Source organism: Triplophysa rosa, linkage group LG16, assembly GCF_024868665.1.
Source record: "Triplophysa rosa linkage group LG16, Trosa_1v2, whole genome shotgun sequence".
In the NCBI taxonomy this organism is placed as follows: domain Eukaryota; kingdom Metazoa; phylum Chordata; class Actinopteri; order Cypriniformes; family Nemacheilidae; genus Triplophysa; species Triplophysa rosa.
In genome coordinates, this window is record NC_079905.1 from 9,666,406 (window position 1) to 9,676,727 (window position 10,322).

Below are 10,322 nucleotides of genomic sequence, written 5' to 3' on the forward strand. Positions count from 1 at the left end.
CTAAATTAATGTCACAACTCCATACATTAATGTCATTTAAAAATAATCTAATTTGTTTGTTTAAATGTTTCCTCAGCAATTTTAGTAGGAATATTTAAGAACAAGTTTAAAAACAACAGAGAACTCCATCAAATCTGCGCTATGAAAAAATCAACCTTTGAACAAAAATATCCTCTGCTGGGTTGCTGAGGCAGATATACACTAACAAAGGTAACTATGCTGATTAAACAATTTGACATTTACTTTTTCACATTATGCAAATGATTTACAAGACGAGTTGACTTGCCCTTACAGCACTTTGTTGAGACTATATAATCAGCTGTACTGTCTTTTTTCCTTGTGTTTTCCTTGTACAATGTGTTTACCGAAACGTCCTCCCTAATATTATTGAATATTATGTGGGAAAAAAATGACACACCACACATGTGCACACATAGTCACATAGGGTGCAGCAGTACCATTGCAAGCATTGACCTAACACTGGAGGTATTGTTTAAATTCTTCCTGTGACTAAGGTACATTAACCTCCCACTTGTAATATTACAGTACAACTGCTTGCGTGAATGAGTCAGTTCAGAGGCCCACTGTATTTACATTAAGCCAGAGATTGGAACCACATGAACTGGAATAACCCTGAGGGTTCCAATTGGTGACCCCCATTCATTAGCCTTTGCTGTGAGTGATATGGACGCATGATTCAAGGACTAAGCATTTACTACTGGTGATTCACACAGTGCACATTATAATGCTCAGTGCTGAAGATTTCATAAGGGTGCGTGGGCACAGATGAGCCGTGAGTCAGAAATGAGAAGTTTAACATTAATGTCCATTTTCCATGCTGATGCATGTCCTCAATGCACAAAGGTCAAAGAGAGAGACCCGGTAACTCTGGCGAACTCTTGTGACATGTGGCCCATCATATACTGTAGTCATTCTGGAACAATCTGGCTTTTTGTCCTTCAGCAGAACAGCAGCAGAAACACACAGCAGACTCTTAGAACAGATGCAATGTGTCAACATGACAACAGACATTTGATACGGCGAGTTTTAACAACAGCTTGTTTGCGTGCGTGGTGGGGTGTGTAAGTGTTCAGATGAGCCTCTAATGAATTGATGAGTCAAAAGTGACAGAAGCTCGTGGAGTGATGTCACTCCCAGACCCAGATCTATGCTTGTTTAATAGACAAAGTGTCCTGAACATTTTTTGTGGAAATATTGAGAAATTTGGCTTCAGTACACGTGCGTCCCAGAAACATTGCTTCCAAAATGAGATCTCCATGTTCCACATTTTCATAGGAGAAAAAAGGTTTTGAGGATTTTGAAAACAACATACTTTTAGACACTTACTATTCACACTGCATTACAATAAATAACAAAATATCAAACCAAATGTATTCATATGAAGGTAATATTTTCTATAATATTATTCTTGTTCTGTGATAACATTATCTGCATTAGCTGAACAGCTGCTGTTTAAGATCTATTCTAATGACTCTGGTTACATTTTTCTGACAGTAAAACAGCTAGACTGCAAAAAGTGCAAATATATCTCAGTGTCCTTTGTTCAGAGAGTCATAACATATTTGTGCCACAGTCATGATGTAAAGCTTTTACTTTGGAGCTGAGGTTAAGATCAAAGATTAAGGTATGACACTTAAATAAAACTACTATCCTAACTTCAAGATTTTGACATTTACAACTGACACTTGTAAATCATATAATTTGTATTTATTTTTTTACAAAATCAAACTGAAAGGCCGAGTTTAAGACACAAGGACCTATACAAACATTGTAATAAAAATATATTTTTTAATAAAAATAAGATCAGTCTGGAGAGACTAAATTTTGGAGAAAAATAAATGGTCGCCATAAATACATTATAACTGAAAAAGGAATTTAGGAGAAAAACTAGGACTATAAAATATAAAATAACATGACATGACTCTGAAAATACATCAGAAATAACTAAAAACTGATAAACTGATTGATGATAAAACTAAAAGTCTTTGTTTGACTATAAGTCAAGTCATAAACCAAAAAAATTGACAAATTTGAACTACAATAAAATACAAATTAAATAAAAACAAATTAAAATGTTATTAAAACGTAAAAAAATTTATAGCCCATTGAAATTCTAATCAAATTCTGAATTTGATTTGTAATTGGAATTTTATGGCTCAGCCTTTTCCATAATTGAGAAATCCTTTCATTTCAGAGCTGACAAAGAACAAATTTGTGAAAGTCTTCACTTAACATTTACTTACTTTTACTGACTATTTCAGAAAAAGCTTTATAAGCATCACAAGACCTACTCTGAGTCATTTTCTCTTGTTAGCTCATCATTCAGCAGAAACACTCTTCCCATAATTCCCCTAATTATCTGATAAAGTTTTGTATGTCTCTCACCTGTGGTTTTCCCTTTGATTTCTCTGCATACTTTTTCGACACACTTTAAGCCGGTCTGAACCTGTTCTTATCCATCGCTCATCCTCCTGTGTTCTTCTATTGAATCATGAACAAGACCTCATCAGACTGAATATGGGTCCCCTCTCACACTCTCCATTTGTTGTGTTTTAATTTATTGTTGATTATTTACCATTCTAGTACACCTACAACACCATGTGTTACAGAAGTTGTTTTCATTGTCCTGTTTTGCTTGATACAATGCTTACGATCAAAGTATCACAGTGACTGAAGTAAAGTTACACATGTTGAGACTTGCTGCTTCTATTGCTGCGTGCGTATGTGTTATTTTTTCCTACTACCTTAACATCCTCTCTCTCTCTTACTAAGCAACAGTTCACCAAAATAATTCAGGAGGTAGAATCAGAAAGGCAGATCTCCCTGAGAGGGCCTAATGCCTTCTGAAAAGAACAAAGCCGAGTCCTACTGACCACAAAAACAAATCTTCCAGTTTTAGCCAAAGCAAGCAAAGAACGGTGCCCCCGAAAGACCCCCTCCCACTACTGTTGCTTTGCCATTCAGTCGTATCTGTATTAGGTTTTTAGAGTGGGGGCCTCAGATGGTTCTTTCCACCCCCACATTGTATAACGTGACCCAGAGGGGCTGTCCCATCAATTTACGATCAATGTCTGTCACCCAGTTCTACCCCAGCCCAAACATCCCCCACCCAGCACATCACTTTGGCCCTTTGCATGTACAGTATGCGTACTGCTCATAACTTATTCACACACTCAGAAGTGTAAACGCTGACTGAATGAGACTCAAGATCAGTGTAAGCATTTTGCTATTGCATTGAAGCTTCTGGTCAAGCTCCAGTGTGCTTGTTTGAGGCCATAAGGTCTGTGTTTTGCTTTTAAAAACAGCTTTTGAAACCTGTTTTAATACCGAGAATGGCCAAGAGGAACACATCAAAGCAACAAAAACAGAACGCTTTCAAAGGGCCAACAGGGAAATGTGTGTGGGCAGACGGCACAGTCCTTAAATCTCCAAAGTTAACCCTCTCATTATGAGGGTTCACATCAAACCGAGTCGAGTCTTCGTTCATTCTATTTATATCAAACGTAATGAGATAACACCAGGGGATCTGACACTTTTTATAGACATTGTAAAAAAAAAAGCAGTAATAAATGTAACATCACAAGCACAGTTCTGTGGAGCTGTGATCTTCTCTGGCCACTCTCATCACAACAGTCATGCGATCTTTGCATTGGTTTGCTGTGTTTGTGTCTCTACACAGCATGGAAGCCTTTGATACTGTAATACTGGGGGATGACAGGAAGTGATGCGAAGACCCCTGTGTTCAGGACTCTGGTGGGCGGCCCATTGAGCTGGTTTTTGTTCCATTGCCAGAGGAGCTACAGTAAGGGAATTGTCAACGTCAATGTAGAGAGGCCTATTTATAACCGAGAGCAATTCTCAAATGGCTGTGGAATAAAGTGTCCATAATGCTTAATGTTTACGGTCACCATAGGGACAGGAATGAGAAGTTACAGAGACAAGCTTCTTTAAGACAAAACAATCTTGTTCTGCTGAAAGAGACCAGCGCAGACCAACTAGGGTTGTCTTACTAATGTGGTTACATAATTCCACTGAATGTGTTAAGGTCAAGAGACAGTGGTGGAGCGAGACGGTACGTTTTATTTCAAGAGAAATGATTTGATGTTAAAATAACTTCTGATCAACATAATCTTGATCTTCTGCATGACAGCTGTTCATGATCTGATCGGAACGTCTCCATCAGGAAGTGCAAACTGTCCAGTGCATGACTGCAACCTCACCAACCATTTCTGCTGACAAGAAGCTCTCATTATCATCTCAATTACTGTCTCTTTCGGAAGAGGGAATAGACACATAGCAACAGATTTAGGGACTTTTTCTAAACTCCTAATCTACAACCCCTGTATGCCATCACCCAACTATTGACCACTATTTTACTACTGTTGAATCCTACCACAGCCTATACCCACACATCTGGATTCAGTTTTCCAGTTTGAACTGCATTTTATACTAAAATCGCCTAATGGTAGCATGTTTGTATTACTATGCTACATATTCTTCTCACATATTGCATACTGTCATGTACTGCACAATGTACTGAAATCCTCCAAATGTCCTGAAGCTGTGGGCTCTATCATACACTCGGAGCCCTGTGGCACCAGGCGCGACGCAAGTGTTTTTTGCAAGTTTCAGCTCAATGCAGTTTTTATTTTCACGTCCTGCGCCACGTTGTTTAAATAGCAAAAGCATTTGGGCCCATTTGTGCGCCCATGGACATGCTGGTCAGAATACGAGGTGTGCTCAGGCACATTGCTATTTTGAGTCAACTGAAACAGACCGCACCATTGACCGACTGAAACCTAGTCTAAAGTCAACGGCGCAATATTTTTTTGTTATTTATAGAGCGCTTTAGTTATATGCGCCTATAGGTGGGTGCACAGCACACGTACATTCTGCTTATTACACAAAAGTGGATTTGGACACACCCTAAGTGCACTTGCGCCTTGCGCTTTAGACCATGCGCTTAGATCGTTAAAATAGGGCCCTGTAGGTACAGTCATAACCCTCAGACCATCACAAGCACTCACCTTCCACAGTAACAGACAAACAAGGGCAAGTTTTCACATGACCTTCACAGATCAGATTTTCGGAATTCCTCTGATATATACAAGTTTTCATGTGAAAACTTGCCCTTGTTGGTCTGTATAATTGTGATATGCCATGACGGCGCTCAATGAAAAATAAAGCAAAAGGGCAAGACAATGGAGAGAAGAGAGCCAAGACACAAGTCCTCATTTGCCCAGTTCCATGGTGAGTGGCAAAGTTTTGTTTTGATAAAACCTGACAAAAGAGCTTTCATATAATCCTCTGAATTTAAAATAATGAAGAATGTGCTGAAGTTAACCGCAATTACTACTCTGCTACAGAACATTGATACACATAAAAGGATAAAATGTTGTAGACAGATTTAATGGAAACTAAAATACAGTAGTTAATAATAGGAATAGTTTCTTTTACAAAATAGACTTAACACGAGGGATAGATGTCGTTTAGGCACATACTGTAATGGGGTTGTCAGGGTCATGTCATTTCTGTGAGGAACAACCACAACATACCTATAGATCTGAGAGATCTTGACTTTCAGGACACTAAAGTTTTCTTCAAAAATGATTATTATCATTATTATTACGTAAATTTGAATTTACAAATAATTTATGAGGCCTGAAAGGAATAGTTCACCCAAAAATGAAAATTCAGTCATCATTTATTCATTCTCAAGTTAATCCAAACCTGTATAAATGTCTTTGTTATGTATAACACAAAAGTTATTTTATAGATTTTTTGAACCGAACAGTTCTGGGGCACCACTGACCACCATAGTAGATTTCTTTCCTACTATAGCAGTCAATAGTGCCTCAGAACTGTTTTTTTTTCAAATATCTTTTTTGTGTTCAACGGAACAATGAAATTTATACATGCTTAGAACAACTTGACGGTGAGTAAATGATGACAGAATTTTCATTTCAGTGAACTATTCCTTTAATAATTAACAATTGTACATTTGTATTGTTTGTCCAATATGCTTTGAAATTATGGCCAAAGATTTGGAGACACCTGAGCTAGTGTATAAACAGAATTACTCAGATACAGTTTGTAGTTAGGAATTATTGATCAATTTAATGTAATATTGTAGGCAAGCGAGGCTTACTGTCTATGCTAAGTATGGTTAAGCCTAACCAAACAGGCTTAAGTCGCTCATATTTTCAGTGACATTTCAATCTGATATCATGGGAATTCATAACTATTTTACGAGGTGGCCACTATGAATTTGCATGATGTTGATCGTACAGAAATGTATTAAAAAAATAATACTGTAGCCCCTCCCTTAACCCCACCCCTATACCTAACATCACTGACAAGAAAGCAAATTGTGTTAAAACGTATGAATAAGATTGTACAAATACGAATTAGCCACCTTGTAAAATAGTTAGCCTACAAATTCCAGTGAGATTGTGTTGGATATTTTGCAAAAGATTATAAAACGGACCACTGGGAGGTCACCTGATGAGGATGCTCAAAATCTAAATAAAAAAGTGTAACTGAAGAACTGAGATGGTCACTCATTTTTAGCTCACCACTGCATAAAATAAAAAGGGCAGAAATAAAATACAAGACCATGATTTAAAATCGCGTTTACTCCACTAAATGAATCTCCATTGCAAATAGTTCTGTTTCAGAGTAATCGACTTTGTGATCAAGGTATATTACAGTAATTATGTGCTCCCAAGTTTGAACCTCCTCTAAAGTATTCGATACAAAACAAAGAACTAAACTTCATTTCAGGGAAATGCACACCCTTAAAATGCTTTTAACAACCTCCATTGATTTAATAAGCCGCATGACTTATTCAAAAGTAATGCTCAAACAGTTTGATGAATGGAGATTTTGATTTTGTCATCCACGAGGAGGACCTGATTGGGGATCCACAAATGTACACTCATAGATCTTGGGACTGCACATGGACATTGTGTACAAGCTCTATTGCACAATACAAAGTGTGCTGTTAATTGGAGTGAAAGGAAATCAATAGCAAGCCTCTTAAAGGCTCCTGAGCAGATGCTCGAGCCCCAGACCCCCTAAACAACAATCAAAACTCCCATTACACGCTCAGCTCCACCTGAACCCCACAAACACAAAGCACCCAGTGTTAAATAGGATTCTTCTGTGATTTTATTCAGCCGGGTTCATTTGAATCAGGAGAGACTAAGGTTAAGCAACACCGACAGGTAATAAAAGAGCTCATTTCCTGAGTAACTTGAACTGGAATGAATATTACTGCACACAGTTCTTATTTTATATTAATGCATTTGGCAGATGCTTTTATCCAAAGTTTACTCAAAAACACTTTTAGTGGGTTGAAGCTTTCATTTTATTTTACTCTGGGAGAAGGCCATGCTTTCCGCTCCCAGAATAAAATAAACAAATTGGGTAGAGCCATGTTCTACCAGTTGGGCAACAGGAAAACTTTGAATATCAGTCATCTGTGTGAAAGAAATTCTAACCTAATAACAACGATGTAAAAATTCATCTTGGGTTTTACCTCGCCATTGAGGAAACCTTCATCCAGACACTGGACGTTGCACTGATGCTGTAACACATTAGATGATCGGCTGTTTGTTCAATAAAACAAAATTAACTCCCTTCATCCCCTGACTTTTATTTCTGAGGAATGTGAAGGATGACTTTAATTAACCTATAAAATCACTTGATGAACTCAGTTTCTCCTGTCAAAACAGGAACCTGGATCTGTCCTTCTAGTTGTGCTTGATAGTCGTGACCATGAACAGGTTGCAAAACTAATTTCTGTGAAAAGACACAAATCATTTTAATATCTTTTGGTTGACTATTAAAAGTATAAAAGTCGCAAACTCAAATGTTTTATGAAAGAAAATACATTCAAAGCATTCACAGATGCATGCAGTTAAGAGCTCATTCCCCACTGACACAGCATGACCTGTCACATAGTTGTGTTCAACACTGCCCTCTGTTGCTGCCAGAAATGAATCATTTGACAGAAGAATCGAGTCAAAATGATTCAACCAAAGTATAGCAGTTACAGTAAGTGGAGAAAATAAATCCTTAAGGAACACCACTGATTATTGGTTAGACTACAACACCAACATAAAAGCGGACAATCTAAAAAAACAATGTGAAGATGAACAGACAGTGACTGGAGAGAAAAACAGGTCTCACCTTGTCCGAGCCCTGCAGCTGCTCTGATGACAGAAATCATTCCCAATTGACCTTCATTCCAAAGCTGTGACATCCTCTGACCTGCAGGCACTCCAGACAGCCTTCCTGATGACTAATGACATCTAATCAGACAACGCTGTCACAAAACAATGTGTCCGCAGGTGGAAGTGACATAGAATTTACTCTAATAGTAATGACTAATACTTCTGTGAATACAGTCACTGAATGTTTATGTAGGGAAATGTTCTTGGAAGGATGGACTACGGCCAATTTAACATCCTCTACATATTTTGAGTGGGATGCATTTACCAGGTGGATTTTAAATCTTCTCAACAACAGTTCTTGCACAACCTTTGATGACATATGTGATTAGAACAACAGTGCAACGTGTTAGTGTGTCGTGGGCGTGGAGCGTGGAGCGTGCGTCAAGAACATGTTCGTCCCAGATGTGTAGTTCTGACCGGTTTACACGCTCAAGAAAAGAAACGAGGAACAGAATGATCAGCTCTCATAATCATTACGGCCCTCCAGACCCCATACAGCACAACATCTTCCCTTCAGAAACCAGGTCGAGCAATAAAAGTGAGATCAGAGAAGGTGGGCCCATGTTTAGCACAACCACACACCTCAGTTCTCCAGAAAAACATTGTGCAATACAGGAAATGAAAGGAAATAAAACACCACGGTGCGCAACTTTTAAAAAGGATTGCTTAATACTGTGTATTTTCCTAAAATAGTGTTGATCCGATTGCTATTCGTCTATTTTTCCAATGTGCACTGTTGCAAAGCATTTGTGTACCAGGTGGAACACTGTATAAACCACGGCTGTGATTTGAATGTAACCAAGTACAACAGTGAGTGTAATATTACTTTCATACATTTAAAACAAGAAATTAACGTCGGGAAACTTACATTTTGTTGGAGCTGAAGCACTGCGGTCTGAGCACACACTTCACACATATTAGAGCTGCTGGTCCAGGAGGACCCAGGTTCGAGTTTGACCCAAAAAGTGAGAAACAGTCACAATATGGTTTCTTATTTTATGACTGAGCTTGTAAATACAAAATTCCCATAGGCCTCAACACACCAGCTGTCCCAGTGCAACAGTTTAGTAATTTACACAGGAAACCTTTGAAAGTTGCAAAAGGGTGGCAACATTAATGGATTTAGGAGCTGTTTGGGTTACCTAATGGGATATCAATGTTACTAAAAGATACATCTCTGTGAAAGTAAGGCAAAAATGATAGGTTTCACTTAAGAATATTTGAGGGCTGAGTACTTCTGTCAGGTTGCACTGATTTACAGTCGCATTATTGTACTATGCAAGGCTGGAATGTTGGATGAAAGCCCAGTCAATATTTATTAGTTGGATGAGAGAATATTCTGGAGTATCCTAGAAACACAGGCTGTACTGCAAATCTCTCTATAATAAACAGAATTCTTATCACTGACCATCTTTGGCAACATTTTGCATGCAAGTCTACATCATAAAGTGTGAACATAATACATTTGGACATAGACTTAAAAACAAAGACTTATTTTGAAAATCAAATTGATCCCAGATATTTTTCAATAACGCCAAGCAAATGCTTGGCCATTGCTAAAATGTGAAAACCATTAAAGGAAAGACTCATAATAACTCCCATAGTCACAATGAAATCTCGTGCTTTCATATGATCCCAAAATGCACATGAATCTCCTGAAACGTGTGAGAAAAGACATTACTCATGACAGCACAATCTTGTTTCTGAAGGCAGGATACAGGTTGACATTGACGCTGTTGAAAATAGCTGTAATAGTCACGACCGGATGAAGTAAAAGCTTATAATGAAGCCAATTAGTAAATAAATGTCAGAGAAAACGAGACCATGTGTGTTGGATCACTGTAAGAACTCTAATGCCGGGGATGAATTTTTGTCAATGTTCTTCTCTCAATCCCAATGAGAGTATTGATATGGGAAGGACATACAAAGACGGCAGAATTGTTTGCAAGTATCTGTACGTAATATATAAATATATGATTTATATAATGCTGTAATAAACATATTTAAGCATTCCAAGGAGATAAATTAATAAATAAAAAATATTAACAAATATGAACACAGTCA